Below are 17,954 nucleotides of genomic sequence, written 5' to 3' on the forward strand. Positions count from 1 at the left end.
TCATGGTGCTACTTTGAAGCACAAGTGTGGAAAAAGGATAGTAACATTGCACCTTCTCTCTTTTTCTTTCATTTTTTTATTTGGGCATTTTTTCTCTTTTTTTATGGCCTCTTTTTTTCGTCTGAAGTCTCATCCCGACTTGTGGGGGAATCATAGTCTCCATCATCCTTTCCTAACATGGGACAATGCTCTAATAATAAAAATCATCACACTTTCATTCACTTACAACTCAAGAATTACAACTCGATACTTAGAACAAAATATGGCTCTATGTGAATGCCTCCGGCGGTGTACCGGGATGTGCAATGAATCAAGAGTGAAATGTATGAAAGAATTATGAAGGTGGCTTTGCCACAAATACGATGTCAACTACATGATCATGTGAAGCAATATGACAATGATGGAGCATGTCATAATAAACGGAACGGTGGAAAATTGCATGGCAATATATCTCAGAATGGCTATGGAGATGCCATAATTGGTAGGTATGATGGCTGTTTTGAGGAAGGTATATGGTGGGTGTATGATAGCAGTGAAAGGTGCGCGGTATTAGAGAGGCTAGGAATGGTGGAAGGGTGAGGCTGTGTATAATCCATGGACTCAACATTAGTCATAAAGAACTCACATACTTATTGGTAAAATATATTAGTTATTCAAACGAAGTACTACGCGCATGCTCCTAGGGGGATAGATTGGTAGGAAAAGACCATCGCTCGTCCCCGACCGCCACCCATAAAGAAGAAAATCAATAAATAAATCATGCTCCGACTTCATCACGTAACGGTTCACCATACGTGCATGCTACGGGAATCACAAACTTTAACACAACTATCTCTCATATCCGCAACTACTCAACTAGCATGACTCTAATATCATCATCTTCATATCTCAAAACAATCATAAGGAATCAAACTTCTCGTAGTATTCAATGCACTCTATATGGAAGTTTTTATTATACCCATCTTGGATGCCCATCATATTTGGACTAATTTTATAGCTAAAGCAAATTACCATGATGTTCTAAAAGACTCTCAAAATAATATAAATGAATCATGAGAGATCAATAATTTCTATAAATTAAACCACCACCGTGCTCTAAAAAGATATAAGTGAAGGACTATAGCAAAATTATCTAGCTCAAAAGATATAAGTGAAGCACATAGAGTATTCTAATAAATTCTGATTCATGTGTGTCTCTCCAAAAGGTGTGTACAACAAGTATGATTGTGGTAAACTAAAAAGGAAAGACTCAAATCATACAAGACGCTCCAAGCAAAACACATATCATGTGGTGAATAAAAATATAGCCTCAAGTAAAGTTACCGATAGACGAAGACGAAAGAGGGGATGTCTTCCAGGGCATCCCCAAGCTTAGGCTTTTGGTTGTCCTTGAATTTTACCTTGGGGTTCCTTGGGCATCCCCAATCTTAGGCTCTTGCCACCCCTTGTTCCAAAATCCATCAAATCTTTACCCAAAAACTTGAAAACTTCACAACACAAAACTCAACAGAAAATCTCATGAGCTCCGTTAGTATAAGAAAACAAACGACCACTTCAAGGTACTGTAATGAACTCCTTTTTATTTATATTGGTGTTAAACCTACTGTATCACAACTTCTCTATGGTTCATACCCCCCGATACTAGCCATAGATTCATCAAAATAAGCAAAAAACACGCGAAAAACAGAATTTGTCAAAAATAGAACAGTTTGTAGAAATCTGGAAGTTTCGAATAATTCTGTAACTCCAAAAATACTGAAAAATTAGGACGTCCTAAATAATTTGTCTATTGATCCACTACAGTTGGAATTGGTATTTTATCGCTCTTTGGTAAAAAATGTAAATTATTCTCGTGAGCGCATACTTTCTGTTTTTTCAGCAAGATCAAATAACAATCATCCAAGAAGATCCTAAAGGCTTTACTGGGCACAAACACTAATTAAAACATAAAAAACACAATCATAACAGAGGATAGATGACTTATTTATTACTAAACAGGAACAAAAAGCAAGGAACAAAAAATAAAATTGGGTTGCCTACCAACAAGCGCTATCGTTTAACGCCCCTAGCTAGGCATCTATAATTTCAATGATGCTCACATGAAAGACAAGAATTGAAGCACAAAGAGAGCATCATGAAACACCTGACAAACGCATCTAAGTCTAACATAATTCCTCTGCATAGGCATCTTATAGGCAAACAAATTATCATAGCAAGCAAAAACTAGCATATGCAAGGAAGCGGAAAGAAACAATAGCAATCTCAATATAACGAGAGATAATTTAATAACATGAAAATGTCTACAAACATATTTTCCTCTCTCATAATAATTACATCTGGGATCATAACAAAAATCAAAAAAATAGCTATCACATAAAATATTTTCAATATGATCCACATGCATGCAAAGTTGACACTCTTCCAAAATAGTGGGATTAACATTAATTAAAGTCATGACATCTCCAAACCCATTTTTATCAAAAAATTCATAAGATTGAACATTCTCCAAATATGTGGGGTCTAAAGTTGACACCCTTTCAAACCCACTTTCAATATTGCAAACATTATTATCAATCTTATATTCGTCATGGGGCTTAAATAAATTTTCAAGATCATAAGAAGGATCACCCCAATCATTATCATTGCAACAAATAGTAGTCATAGCAAAACTAGCATCCCCAAGCTTAGGGTTTTGCATATTATTAGCACAACTGACGTTCATAGAATTTATAATAACATCATTGCAGTCATGATTTTTATTCAAAGATCTATCGTGAATCACTTCATAAAGTACTTCATCACAATTTTCAGATTCACGAATTTCAAGCAAAACTTCATAAAGATAATCTAGTGCACAATACTCACTAGCAATTGGTTCATCATAATTGGATCTCTTAAAAAGATTAGCAAGTGGATGAGGATCCATATCAATAGATTTTTAGCAAGCGAAGATGCAAGCAAATAGAAGGCACATGGTAACACGAGCAAAAAAAGGACGAACGAAAGAGGGAGAATAAAACAGCAAAGGTGAAGTGGGGGAGAGGAAAACGAGAGGAAAATGGCCAATAATGTAATGCGAGGGTAAGAGTTTGTGATGGGTACTTGGTATGTCTTGACTTGAGCGTAGATCTCCCCAGGAACGGCGCTAGGAATCCTTCTTGCTACCTCTTGAGCATGCGTTTGGTTTTCCCTTGAAGAGGAAAGGGTGATGCAGCAAAGTAGCGTAAGTATTTCCCTCAGTTTTTGAGAACCAAGGTATCAATCCAGTAGGATACTACACGCAAGTCGCCTAATACCAGCACAAACAATCAAGAACCTTGCAACCAACATGATAAAGGGGTTGGCAATCCCTTCATGGCCACTTGCAAAAGTGACATCTGATAAAGATAATAAGATAAATATTTTTGGTATTTTTGTTGTATAGATTGAAAAGTAAAGATTGCAAAATAAATAGTAAACTACAGTTATAGATCGGAAACGCATATGATGTAAAGTAGACCCCTGGGCCATAGGTTTCACTAGTGGCTTCTCTCAAGATAGCATATATTATGGTGGGTGAACAAATTACTGCCGAGCAATTGATAGAAAAGCGCATGGTTATGAGAATATCTAGGCATGATCATGAACATAGGCATAACGTCCGTGTCAAGTAGACTGAAATGATTATGCATCTACTACTATTACTCCACACATCGACCACTATCCAGCATGCATCTAGAGTATTAAGTTCATAAGAATAGAGTAGTGCATTAGGAAAGATGACATGATATAGAGGGATAAACTCAAGCAGTATGATATAAACCCCATCTTTTTATTCTCGATGGCAACAATACAATACGTGTCGGTTCACTTTCTGTCACTGGAATCGAGCACCGCAAGATTGAACCCTAAGCTAAGCACTTCTCCCATTGCAAGAAAGATCAATCTAGTAGGCCAAACCAAACTAATAATTCGAAGAGACTTGCTAAGATATCAAATCAAGCATATAAGAATTCATAGAAGAATCAAATATTGTTCATAGATAATCTTGATCATAAACCCACAATTCATCAGATCTCGACAAACACACCGCAAGCAGAATTACATCGAATAGATCTCCAAGAACATCGAGGAGAACTTTGTATTGAGAACCAAAGAGAGAGAAGAAGCCATCTAGCTAATAACTATGGACCCGAAGGTCTGTGGTAAACTACTCACACATCATCGGAGAGGTTATGGTGTTGATGTAGAAGCCCTCTGTGATCGAATCCCCCTCCGGCAGATCGCCGGAAAAGGCCCCAATATGGGATCTCACAGGTACAGAAGGGTGCGGTGGTGGAAAAGTGGTTTCGTGGCTCCCTTGGACGTTTTCAGGGTATAAGAGTATATATAGGCGAAAGAAGTAGGTCGGTGGAGCTCCGTGGGGCCCACGAGGGTGGGGGGCGCGCCTACCCCCCTGGGCGCACCTCCCTACATCATGGCCGCCTTGTTGCTTCCTTCACCTCCACTCCAAGTCTCCTGGATTGCATTTGTTCCAAAACAGATCCACGTGAAGGTTTCGTTCCATTTGGATTCCGTTTGATATTCCTTTTCTGTGAAACACTAAAAGAGGCAAAAAAACAACAACTGGCACTGGGCCTCCGGTTAATAGGTTAGTCCCAAAAATAATATAAAAGTGCATATTAAAGCCCATTAAACATCCAAAACAGATAATATAATAGCATGGAATAATAAAAAATCATAGATACGTTGGAGACATATCAGCCACCAACAAAATAGTGGAGTGGGCTTTGGAGTTATCCAACTTTGGCCTGAAATTTGAGAGCACATCAAGAATTCAGAGCAGGGCATTGGCAGAGTTTATTGTAGAATGGACACCAACCCCTGATGAAGAAGTGTTGGAAACAGTCACCCCCGTCAAGGAAGCGCCCTAGGAATGGATTATGTATTTCGATGGTGCATTCTCCCTGCAAGGTGCAGGGCCAACGTGCTTCTCGTTGCTCCCACTGGGAGCACTTGAAGTATGTCGTCTAGATGCATTTTCCCTGAGAGAAGGCAACCAACAATACAACAAAGTCTGAAGGGATCCTTGTCGGGCTCAGGATTGCTACATTGTGGTGAGATTCGATGAGATTCACAACTTGTAGTGAGACAATTCAACAAGGATTACCAAAGTCCATTGATGGAGGCATACCTTGAGGAAGTGAGAAGATTGGAGGAACGCTTTGACGGAATGCGAACAGAGCAGGTACCCGGTGCGGAAAACAACATAGATGATCATCTGTCAAAGTGTGCCACGCAAAAACTTCCTGTGGAACTAGGAACTTTTGTTCTCCATCTTACTCGGCCCTCCATATCCCCGACAACAACTGCCCGAAAGAGGAGGAAGTTGGACTCTGGTAAGCCTCTCCCGGTAGACCCTCCCGGGGCTCCTAGTAGGGACCTTGCCGAAAACAACTCCCCATCGATTGCCGGGCTGCGCCCTCCTGCTGGGCCATTGGTTCCCGCGGTCAAGGAAAACACTCCCGCAGATGAGGAGGTGCCTCTAGTCCTTGTTGCCGAGTCCCAGGCTCCAACATGGGAAAGGCACATAGTCCATTTCCTCCAAACTGGAGAACTTCCCAATGAGCAAGTAGAAGCTGAAAGAGTGGCCCGGATGGCCAGTATGTATCAGTTTGTCGATGACACTCTATAGAGAAGGAGGCCCAACTGTGTGAAATTGAAGTGCATCTGCCGGGAAGAAGGAAAGGAACTACTGGCAGAAATACACAAAGGCATGTGGGGCTCCCACATTGGATCAAGGGCATTAGTCAGGAAAGCATTTTGGCAAGGATTCTATTGGCCCACAACACTCCAAGATGTGGTCGAGCTAGTGACCATGCGTGAAGCCTGCTAGTTCCATTCCAAGAACATCCATCTGCCTGCACAAGCCTTCAGACAATCCCTTTTCGTGGTCATTTTCGGTCTGGGGGCTCGATATCCTCGGCCCTTTCCCCCGAGCTGCCGAGGGCTTTGAATTCTTGTTCGTTACCATCGACAATTTTACAAAGTGGCCGGAAGTAGATGTTGTGAGAAAGGTGACTACTCAGTCAACTATCAAGGTTTTGAAAGGATTGGTGTGCCGCTTCGGGGTCCCTGCCCAGATCTTCACCGACAATGGCACCCAGTTCACGAGCCGTGCCTTCATGCAATACGTTCATGCCCTCAGAAGCAAGATCTCATTTGCCTCTGTTGCACATCCAAGAAGCAATGGACAAGTTGAGTGGGCGAATGCTAAAGTTTTGCAAGGACTCAAGACAAGAACATTTGATACGCGGCAGAAGTGCGGCAGGCGATGGATCGATGAGCTGTCGGTAGTTCTCTGGTCCATCAGAATGACACCAAATCCAGCTACCGGGCAGACTCCCTTCTTCCTAGTTTATTGGGGCAAAAGCAGTTATCCCCATGGAACTCATTTACGGGTCGCCTCGAGTGCTTGCCTACGATGAAGGAGCGCAAGATCAGCACTGGCATGATGACGCTATGCTTCTCGAGGAGAACCGTCTCCAGGCTGCTACACGTGATGCACGCTATCAGCAAGCCCTGTGTCGCTATCACAGCCACGGGGTTCATGCCCGGTGTTTTGAGGAATGTGACCTTGTCCTTAGGCGCATTCAGTCTGCCAAGGGTACAAACAAGTTGACGCCGAAGCGGGAATGCCCTTACCAGGTAGTTCTATTCACCAGACCTCGTGCAGTCCATCTGGAGACCAGGGATGGCATTCAATTGCAAAACTCATGGAATATTGAGCATCTCTGCAAGTTCTACTCGTAAGGCGCGGCTGTCGGGCCCTGCTCGGCACCGACCCTTTTGTACAGGCCTTGCCTCAGTTGCACGTAATCCCTTGTACAAAGCCAGGCACAGACCCTGAGTAATAGAGAAATAAATGAAGCGCTGGGGGGCAACATGTTGCATGCATGCATGCATAAGCATTTCATGAGCATCACATGTTCTTGTAGATAAGATCGCATTTGGCATCATTTCCGTCTGCGTAAAACTGCAGGTTCCTGCCGAGAACTTGGCCTCTAAAAATTTGGCAAGTGCCTATAAATTTAAGATAGAAAAAATATAAGTGCCCCCTAAACTCCTCTCCCTGTCCCTCTTATCCTAGGTATTGCGATGGGAAGAGAGGATGGCAAAAAGGGTGCATAGGCAGACGCCACCAATCCCGTCAGGGCCTGCCAGGTGCAACCTGAAATGATCGGGAGTGGCAAGGCTGCAAAGGAGGAGGACGGAAGGAGCAGCTCAGCGGTGCCCTGGTCACCGCCTCCAGGGCCAGTCAGAAGCCCCAGCACAAGCACCGGCAGGAAAAGCCGTCGGAGCTCAGCTGGAAGACTGCTAGAGGAGGTGAAAGCACCAGGAGGGTGACCCCTTCCCTAGCGACCGAGAAGCCGGTGATGACGGTGCCAGGGAAACGACGGGAAAGACGGAAAGACAAGGCAATAGGTTGCCAGTACGAGATGAGCACATATGTGCTATCGTACTCCGACCTGGCGACCAGCCTCCCACCTTCTCCGTCCTTCCTGGCTTCATCTTCATCAATACAGTTCTAGGGAGGCGCCCGGCCCCCAGCCCGACGCCTTCCCCGGAGAAGCAGCCGAGGGCCAAGACGACCAGGAGGCTCGGTGCGCACTGCTCCCCACCTTGGCGGGCAGGAAGAAGCACCTCCCCTCGACATCAGCCCCAGATCCACCGGAAGGGGCAGTACTGGGATTACCAACGATCCCTAGCCCTGCACCCTAGACAGGTGTAACACCCCGGATGTAATTTACCCAATATGTACTCCAACTCTTGCCGTTTCCGGCCTTAAGTTATTTTATTTTCTCGGGTTCGGGTTTTGTCTCCGTGTGTTGTTGTCGTTGTCATGCATCTCATATCATGTCATCATGTGCATTGCATTTGCATACGTGTTCATCTCATGCATTCAAGCTTTTTCCCCGTTGTCCATTTTGCATTCCGGCGCTTCGTTCTCCTCCGGTGGTCATTTCTACTTTTGTTTCATGTGTGGGGATTAAACATTTCCGGATTGGACCGAGACTTGCCAAGCGGCCTTGGTTTACTACCGGTAGACCGCCTGTCAAGTTTCGTATCATTTGGACTTCGTTTGATACTCCAACGGTTAACCGAGGGACCGAAAAGGCCTTGTGTGTGTTGCAGCCCAACACCCCTCCAATTTGGCCCAAAACCCACCAAAACCTTCTCCATCATCTAGAGCGTTCGATCACGATCCCGTGGCCGAAAACCGCACCTCATTTGGACTCTCCTAGCTCCCTCTATGCATATATATAGAACCCCCTCCGAAATTCATGGGCGAAACCCTAACTCTCTTCCTCTCCTTGCGACCGGACAAAATTCCGCCGCTGGACACGTCCGGATCCACCCGGCGCCGCCACTTGTCACCTTCCAATTCGCCGCCACCTCCACTTACCGAACCGGCCCGGAGAGCCCGCGGGAGGCCCTCCCGGCCCGCGCGCCTCGCCGCCCGGCTGCTTCGCCGCGCCTCTCGCCTCCTCCGCCCGGCGCCACCGCGCCCCTCGCCGGCGGCCGCCGCTCCGCCGCGCCGGCCACCACCTCGCCGCGCCGCCGCGCCGGCCGGTGCGCCCTGGCCGGACCTCGCCTCCGCCGCCCCGGCGCCGTCGCGAGCTCCTCCGCCCGACCTCGTCGAGGACCCGGCCGGCCCCTCCTCATCCGCAACTCCGGCGAGCTCGACGAACTCCGGCCGACGAACATCAGGAAGCGTGCTGTCCGGATCTGGATCTGAGATCCCGTTTGGGTTGACTTTTTGCCCCGAAACCCTAATAATTTGCTCCTGTTCATCGTGCTATAACTTTGCATCTGTAGCTCCGTTTTGGGCATATAGCACATCAAAATGTTCGTCTCGGAGAGTACATCATTTCATTCCATTGCATAATTTTCATTTGAGTTCATCTTGATTCCCGAAATGCTGTTAGAAGAGTGCTACTTGAGATAATTGTCAGATCTGCTGCTCCATTTAGATATTTGTCATTTTTGCCATGATTATTGTGTGCATGATATGCCCATGAGCTCTGCATATGTTTTGTTAAGGGTTTTGCCATCTATCCAGAGGTGCAACCCATGTATTTTTGTGATGTGTGTGGTGACTAGCACAAGCTTTCAATGTGAGGCACTTGGTAATGCTGATTTCAGGGACTTAGCATTTCCACTAAGTCCTTGACCTGTTTATCTCATATGGCCATATGTTCATGTCGTTTCCTAGTGATCCCTGCCTCTTTTGAGGATGATCAGTAAGGATGTTTTATTAATGTTGTAGTGCTCTATAAATCCATGTCTTTGTTTGCAATTATGGAGCACCCTAGCTTGAGTCAATCGAGCTCTACTTTTGCTACTTCGTGAATTTAGGCAGATTGTCTACTTGTTAGCGATTTTGCCGCGGATGTTGTAGTTGATCCGTGCATGCTATGTTATTGTTCTTGCCATGTCTAGCTTGCATTTTGTGTATTCTTGATGGGTGTATGCTTAGATTATCATGACTTGCTCCGTAGTGAGTGCATCGAGCTCGTAAACAGGCCTACTTGATATCTGTTTTCAGCAGGTTCCAGTTTTCACTAAGTCTGAGAACTGATTATGTTTTGCCATGTTCACATGCTTGCAAATGTGTTTTCTGATCCCTTTTGGCTCAAGGTCACTAAGGGACTTTTGTTAAGACTTTTGAGTAGCTCCATGCCATGTTTTACTTTGCCATGTTCAGGTCCTGTAGCATGTAGTTTTGTTGCTTCGAAGTGTGCTATCTGAACTGAAATTCCAGACAAGTGTTAATTTCACTAAGTCTGAGATCTGTTTGCCAAATGCATTTTTGCCATGCTTGTTTGAACCTGTTAATGGATGAATTGGCCGTAGCTCAGTGCTAGTCTTTTGTTAAGCATCATGAATGCATCCCTGCCATGTATTTTTTTGTCATGTTTGGGTGCTTTAGCATGTTCATCTTGTTGCATTTAGATGGCTACTTGCTGTAAATCGAAGACCGCTGTCATATTTGAATCGCTTGCCATTTCCAAACCATAACTCCGATTCCGACGTTCTTTATATCGTTTTCAAGCGATTTCCTCTCATCTTTCCAGTGGCACACTTGGATTTCCAAGTTGATGCCAGGTTCATGTATTCCTTGTCAAATCTTGCATATGCATCCCGCATCGCATCCCGCATAGCATACCATCCTTGCATCGTATTGTTTGAGCTTTGCACGTGGTTGATTGTGTTCCGTTTGCTTGTTTGTCTTGTTTGGGTAGAGCCGGGAGACGAGTTCGCTAACAAGGAGCCCGTTGAGTTTGCTTTTGAGGATCCAGTCAACTCTGATAACTTTGCAGTCAAGATGATCATACCCTCGAAATCACTACTATCTTTGCTATGCTAGATGCTCGCTCTTTTGCTATGCCTATGCTACGATGCCTACCACTTGCTTCATGCCTCCCAAATTGCCATGTCAAACCTCTAACCCACCTTGTCCTAGCAAACCGTTGATTGGCTATGTTACCGCTTTGCTCAGCCCCTCTTGTAGCGTTGCTAGTTGCAGGTGAAGATTGGAGACCGTTCCTTGTTGGAACATTATTTACTTGTTGGGAAATCATTATATTGCCTTGTTATCTTAATGCGTCTATATACTTGGTAATGGGTGGAAGGCTTGGCCTCTCGCCTAGTGTTTTGTTCCACTCTTGACGCCCTAGTTTCCGTCATATTGGTGTTATGTTCCCGGATTTTGCGTTCCTTATGCGGTTGGGTTATAGTGGGAACCCCTTGACAGTCCGCCTTGAATAAAACTCCTCCAGCAATTCCCAACCTTGGTTTTACCATTTGCCACCTAGCCTTTTCCCTTGGGTTTCGTGGACTCAAGGGTCATCTTATTTTAAACCCCCGGGCCAGTGCTCCTCTGAGCGTTGGTCCAACCTAGAGCACCGTGCGGGGCCGTCCCTTGGCAACTTGGGTTACGTTGGCTCCCGTACGCTTAGCTTATCCGGTGTGCCCTGAGAACGAGATATGTGCAGCTCCTATCGGGATTTGTCCGCACAGCGGGTGGTGTTGCTGGACTTGTTTTACCATTGTCGGAGTTGTCTTGAAGAACCGGGATACCGAGTCTGATCGGAACATCTCGGGAGGAGGTCTATTCCTTCGTTGACCGTGAGAGCTTGTCATGGGCTAAGTTGGGATTCCCCTGCAGGGATTTGAACTTTCGAAAGCCGTGCCCGCGATTATGGGCAGATGGGAATTTGTTAATGTCCGGTTTTAGATAACTTTAACCTTAACTTAATTAAAATGAATCAACAGTGTGAGTTACCGTGATGGCCTCTTCTCGGCGGAGTCCGGGAAGTGGACACGGTGTTGGAGTAATGCTTGCGCAGGTTGTTCTCTAGATTCTCGCTCGCGCTTTGCTCTCACTTCTCGCTCTCTTTTGAGAACAGGTTAGCCACCATATATGCTAGTCGCTTGCTGCTGCTCCACATATATTTTTTCACCTTACCTTTCCTATTAAGCTTAAATAGTCTTGATCGCGATGGTGCGAGATTGCTGAGTCCCTGTGGCTCACAGATTACTTCCAAACCAGATATAGGGCCTGATGATTCCGCTCCAGGTGACGCGCTTGAGCTCAAGTGGGAGTTTGACGAGGACTCTCAACGATACTATGTTTCTTTTCCTGATGATCAGTAGTGGTGCCCAGTTGGGGTGATCGGGACCGTGTCGCATGTTGGGTTGTCTTTTATTTTGGCGTCGTAGTCGGGCCATGAGTGTTTGAATGTTGTAATGCTATTTATGTACCTTGATTGACGTGGCGAGTGTAAGCCAACTATGTTATCTCCCCTTTTATTATCTATATTACATGGGATGTTGCGAAGATTGCCTAACTTGCGACATATGCCTTCAATGCGATTATGTCTCTAAGTCGTGCCTTGACACGTGGGAGCTATTGTCGCATCGAGGGTGTTACAACAGGCATCGAGGGATCCAAGAACCTGGTCGTCGGGCTAACGAGCGGCAACAGCTCGAGGCAAGATGTCGCGTTACCCAACGAATGACCGACTGAGGCAGAGGAGACAAGCATTTCACCACAATGGTAAAGCTTGGTATCTCCCACAGCACGGACGACTCGTCCGCCGCGTCCTCTCCGGGCTTGGAGCAGACTCACTCCCCAAGCGTCAGCACGAGTGTTTTGTATCACCAACCTCAAGCTACTGCCTAGCGCCTGGGCCCAGGATCTTCCCTTCAGCATAGCCGGCTTGAAGCAAGGGATGGAGGAGAAGGGATGCGAGGATGCATGACTCCGCTCCTCCCCCACCCCTCCTTTTATAGGAGGGTCGGGGAAGAGAGCCGATCCCTCCACGGGTAACTGTCGCCCTCCTCCCCCAATTCAAGAAGATCGGGCCCCTGCTTTGATGCTCTCGCACACCACGTGCCTCCGTTACCTACCCCGCGCAATGCATGCAGCATACGTGGCTGAGGATAAGGGCGTGGTGGGAAGAGTGAATTGGCAATTACTCCCCATGCGTTAAAGTCATTCACGGGCCCTTACAAAGAGTGGCCCCACCACGATTGGCTTTAGGCGACGCGCGGGAAAACCGGAAACTGGGCTGGACTCGGGTTAACAAAGAAGAAAAGAAGATCTCAAAGGGGCCAGCCACTTCCACGCCCCTGCCTGTGCACTGGTTAGGGCCTACCCCGACGACGCCCGACAACGCATTCAGGCCAGGCCCGGGGGCTTATGTCGGTGCAACAAACCATGGGTTCGTTGCCCAGACTGTGCACAAGCACGAGAACAAGATCACACCACCAAGGTCAAATTGGAGCACAAGGGACCAGCCCTTTGAAGGACCGAAGTACAGATCAGGAAGACCAAGAAGAGCCAGAGAAGCAAGATATCGCTAAGGGAAGAACCTCCCTTGCCGGGCAGGCGAGCCTGGCAAGGATGGGGTTACCCTTTGGAAGCAAGCCTTCGGGTCGTCCCGGTAGGCCTGTCGGGGCTTACTGCGGTAGAACCACTCCACCGCACCGCCTCATCACGACGCACGTCGTCGATCAGTGCGGTGTCAAGATCCAAAGTGACTAAGTGGCTGCTATTCGTCACATGGCAGCCACTTCGTACAGAAAATACCTCCAAATGACACCCATCCTAAGATGTGTCAAGCAAGCAGGTGCAAAGCTGGCAAAATAGCCCGACAAGGATTGCCAGGCGAGCTGCGATGTGACGTTGAGCGACGCATTTAATGTGCTCAGTCAGCCTGCAGAGTTAGGTATGATAGCACTGTTTGCTATCTAATCAGTACATAAAGGCTGATTTGCCACTATGGTGACCCCTTGATCTATTAAAGGAGGCCCAAGGCAACCATAGAAAGGGTTGGTCAGTTGATTGGCTAAGCGACACCCACCCACACTCATACGCGCAAATCCGTTCTTGCCCTGAGGCAAACCCTGCCGGGCAAGCGTGATAAGCTCACCAACATTTTTCCACCATCAATCCACCAAAGCAGGAGTAGGGTTTTACGCCTCACGGCTGCCCGAACCTGGGTAAAAACTGCCCGCATGATCTCTGTCCTGCTATTCCATGCCCCTCTACTCTTTGTGCAACATGCCATCCCCCCACCAAACCAGAAAGGGACTCTTGGTCCCATAGGTGGTGTGGTTTCCCACGACATCCCGGGAAGCCGGATCCTAAGCTGCCTGCTCCAGCCTGCCCTGGGTTTCCGTTGCTGCCACCCTTATGACCCTCGTAAGCTTGATTGCAAAAATCTTGCATGACGTAACAATTTTCCCAGTAGTGATTTGTGTGCTTATCAGGGATGCTATGTTTCGGACACGGGACTTTGAGGGCCGCATCGAAGTTACGAGGTTTGTTCCCATTCTAGGATCTCCCAGAGTTGTTGTCTCGTGTTTGGCCCTTGAAGTCAGTGTTGGTGTTAGCGACAAAATCTGATCCACCCTCCGAATGTTTGTGCTTACCACCGTTGCCCTGGTTGCCATTGTGCCATGAGTTGTTCTATTGGTGACCCTTGCCGCCACTGTTTTTCTTGCCCTTGCCAGACTTGTCGTTATCTGAACTAGCTTGTTTCGTGATGCCTGACTCAGCATACCTGGTAAGGATGTCCATGAGATCGCCCATGTCATGAACCTTTCGCTTGAGCCACCCAAGCTTCTGAACGAGAGACTAAAAGTGACAGTTCTTCTCAAAAATCAGGACGGCTTGAGCAACGATTATGCTGTCTAAGGAGTGCATGATCTCTGCGACCCGACGAGACCAGTGATGCGAGGACTCATCTTCACGCTGGATGCAGCTGTAAATCAACAATCATGGTCAGGTGCTTGCAGGTTCCTTGGAAGTTTTTGATGAAGCGATCCTTCAATTCTACCCAAGTGTTGATGGAATTGGGGGTAGATTTTTCAGCCATGTACCAGCCGGCCCCTTCAACATCATAGTCAGATACTTGGCACAAAGTGCATCGCTAACATCCAACGTGTCCATAGTGATCTCTTAGATCTCAATCCAAGCAGCTGGCTCGATATCAGTCGTGTAATTGGGAACCTTGCGGGGGCCTTTGATGTCCTTAGGCATGCGCTCATTGTGTAAAGACGGCGCTAGACAGGGTGTCCCAATGGTTCTGGTACTCGATCCCGTACCTTGTGAAGCCAATGGGGTTGCAGTAGGTGATGGCTGAGCCGGAGCATTTGCTGCTTCTGCTTCCCGCGTAGCCCGAGCCGCGTCAATAATTGCATGTGCGTCTGAAAGTCTAGGCCGAGGCAGGTCATACGGCTGCTCGCGATGCCGACATGTGCTACTTGAGACCATCGGCGACTCGGCATGCCGGGTCATGCTACGGCTTAGATGCGGTGTTGAATGGAGTTGTTGCTGACTGTAGGAATTCTATTGGGTGACTATCGTTTTCAACATCTTGATGGCGTTTCGTGCCTCGATCTCAAACGGGGTATTCCCTATGATCGGAAGCGTGACAAGATTGGTGGTTGCCACCATCATGTTGTCGACGGGGTTGGAAAAGTGACCCCGCAGCATCAGGAAACGACGCGGAGGCGTCTAAATGGGCGGAGGAAGCGGGGCCGGCTCAAGCTTGTGTTGTTGAGCCGGTTGACGAGGTTGAGGTGGCGGTGGCTTCCCGTCTCCGTTCGAGGGTGCGGCCCGGGTTAACTGAGGTATGCCGGTGCCTTCATGGCACTTGTCCCAGCCCCCGGAATAGATGTGTCTTGTGGCGTGTGGAACAAACACATGGGCTCAAGATTGTGGGGCGGACGACTCATGTGCCTTATCTGATGAACCCCGTATGAGGTACTCTGACGGAGACTCATGTGCCAGGCTTCTGGTTTTAGGCGCTCCACTGCATTTTGGATCTGGGTTTGCATCTCCACCATGCGAGCATTCTGAACTTTGATGTCCTCCTGAACCTTAGCCCTCCACTCGCGAGGTTTAGTCACCACCGTGTTGCACTCTGCCTGATTCTCTGCAGTTAACAGTGTCTCCAGGAGTGTTGCTAAGGCGGACACTAACTCTGCCAGCACCTGAGCCGCCGGTTTGACCGAGCCAACCGCGCCCGGAGCCGGCGGTGAAGCACCAGTCCCTATCACGACACCTGCTGTAGTGGAGCCTTTAGCCTGATTAGTGCCTGCCATGTAGACGGTTGCTCGATGTGGCGGCTTGAAGATGTCCTGCGAATTAGAGTAGCCCCCAAGCCTACCATCAAAAAGTGGGAGGATCGACTCAGTGTCTCCAACTGAGGATTCGCCATTAGAGTAGACAAGGGTGTCCCGCGGGACGCAGAGTTATCTGCGTGATCGACTCCCATGGGTCAAGCTGATGAAGACATGATTCCGGCCGGCTTGTGCCCGGGCGGGATGGGTGCGCCGATCCGGCTCGACGATGTCGTTACAAATGTTCGGATCAGGATCTAACTCGCCGATTTTGCCAATGAAGACATGGACCTTGCCAAAGGGGGCCTGGTACACGTACTCGATTGAGTCGGTCTTGGGACCCCAGCCTAAATCATCGATGTAGATCGAGCTTGCCATAACGACTCCTGGTCATATGGCGACCGCATATCCCTTGCTCCCTGGGAGAGCTCCCTCCAAGAACTCAACACCACCATGCACTGGCCCCATGGTGGGCGCCAACTGTCGTGTTTTTGTCACGACGGATGTCCTCGAAAAAGGACTTAGTCATGAGGCCATCGCACCTACGTAGTAGCTTGAACGTGGTTGATTGGAATCAAGAGACATGAGTTTACCCAGGTTCGGCCCTTCACGGTGGAGGTAATAGGCTACTTCCTGCTTGATTAGTTATTGATGCCTACTTGTTATTGTAAACTTGTGTTGGGCCTCCAAGTGCAGAGTTTTGTAAGACATTAGCAATTCAACCTGAAATGGATGACCTAAGGTTTATCAATCCATGGGAGGCATAGGATGAAGATGGTCTCCCACAAACAACCCTGCAACCAAATAATGAAAATTCTCTTGTGTCCCCAACACACCAAATACAATGGTAATTTGTATAGGTGCACTAGTTCGGCGAAGAGATGGTGATACAAGCATAGTAATGGTAGTACATATTGATTTTTGTAATAGGAGCGAGGTAGCAATTGATAAAACGGAGCACAGACGGTATTGCAATGCTTGAAAATGAGGTCTAGGGTCCATACTTTCACTAGTGCAATCTCTCAACAATGCTAATATAATTTGATGATATAACCATCCCTCATGTGCGATGAAGAATCACTCCAAAGTTCATATCTAGCAGAGAACATAAGAAAAATTGTCTGTAGGGTACGAAAACACCTCAAAGTGATCCTTTCCGATCGATCTATTCAAGAGTTCGTACTAAAATAACACCAAGTTATCCTTTACGATCGATCTATCTAAGAGTTCGTACTAAAATAACACCATATGATACACATCAACCAACTCTAAAGTCACCTAGATACTCCAATATCACCACGAGTAACCGTGATTTGATTATACGATATGCATCAAACAATTTCAGATTCATAATACTCAATCCAACACAAAAAACCTCAAAGTGTGCCCCAAGATTTCTAACAAAGAAACAAGGACAAAAACGTCCATCACATGTATTCATATATCGAGTGAAACAGTATGATACCCCATTGTCACCATGGGTATTCATAGCAAGACATACATCAAAGTGCTCTCAAATCCATAAAAGTATTCAGTCCGATAAAACGAAATCTCAAAGGTTAAACTCAATTCATCACAACAAGATAGAGAGGGAGAAACACCATATGATCCAACTATATTAACAAAGCTTGTGATACATCAAGATCGTGCCAACTCAAGAACACAAGAGAGAGAGAGAGAGATGAAACACGTAGATACTAGTACAAACCCTCAGCCTCGAGGCTGGACTTCTCCCTCCTCGTCATGGTGGCCGCCGGGATGGTGAAGATGGCCACCGGTGATGATTTCCCCCTTCGGTAGGGTGCCAGAATAGGGTCTAGATTGGTTTTTCACGGCTATAGAGGCTTACGCCGGCGGAACTTCTGGTCTAGGGTTATTTCTGGGGGTTTCTGTATTTATAGGATTTTTTGGCTTTGGTTTCACACGAAGACAAGCCACGAGGGGCCCACCATACACCAGGGTGCACCTAAGGGCACTGGTGTGCCCTGATGGGTCGTGGCCACCTTGTGGCTCTTCTGTCCCTCCCAAGAATCTTCTAGTGCCTCTTTTGTTCCGAAAAAATCATCAAAAAGTTTTGTTGCATTTGGAGAACTTTGATTTCTGCACAAAAACCAACACCACGGTAGTTCTGCTGAAAACAGCGCCAGTCTAGGTTAGTTCCATTCAAATCATACCAAAACCATATAAAATTGTTGTAAACATGGCATGGATACTTCCTAAATTATAGATACGTTGGAGATGTATCATCATCCCGAAGATTAATTCCTACTCATCCT

This window comes from Triticum urartu, chromosome 3 (genome assembly GCF_003073215.2).
Source record: "Triticum urartu cultivar G1812 chromosome 3, Tu2.1, whole genome shotgun sequence".
Classification (NCBI taxonomy): domain Eukaryota; kingdom Viridiplantae; phylum Streptophyta; class Magnoliopsida; order Poales; family Poaceae; genus Triticum; species Triticum urartu.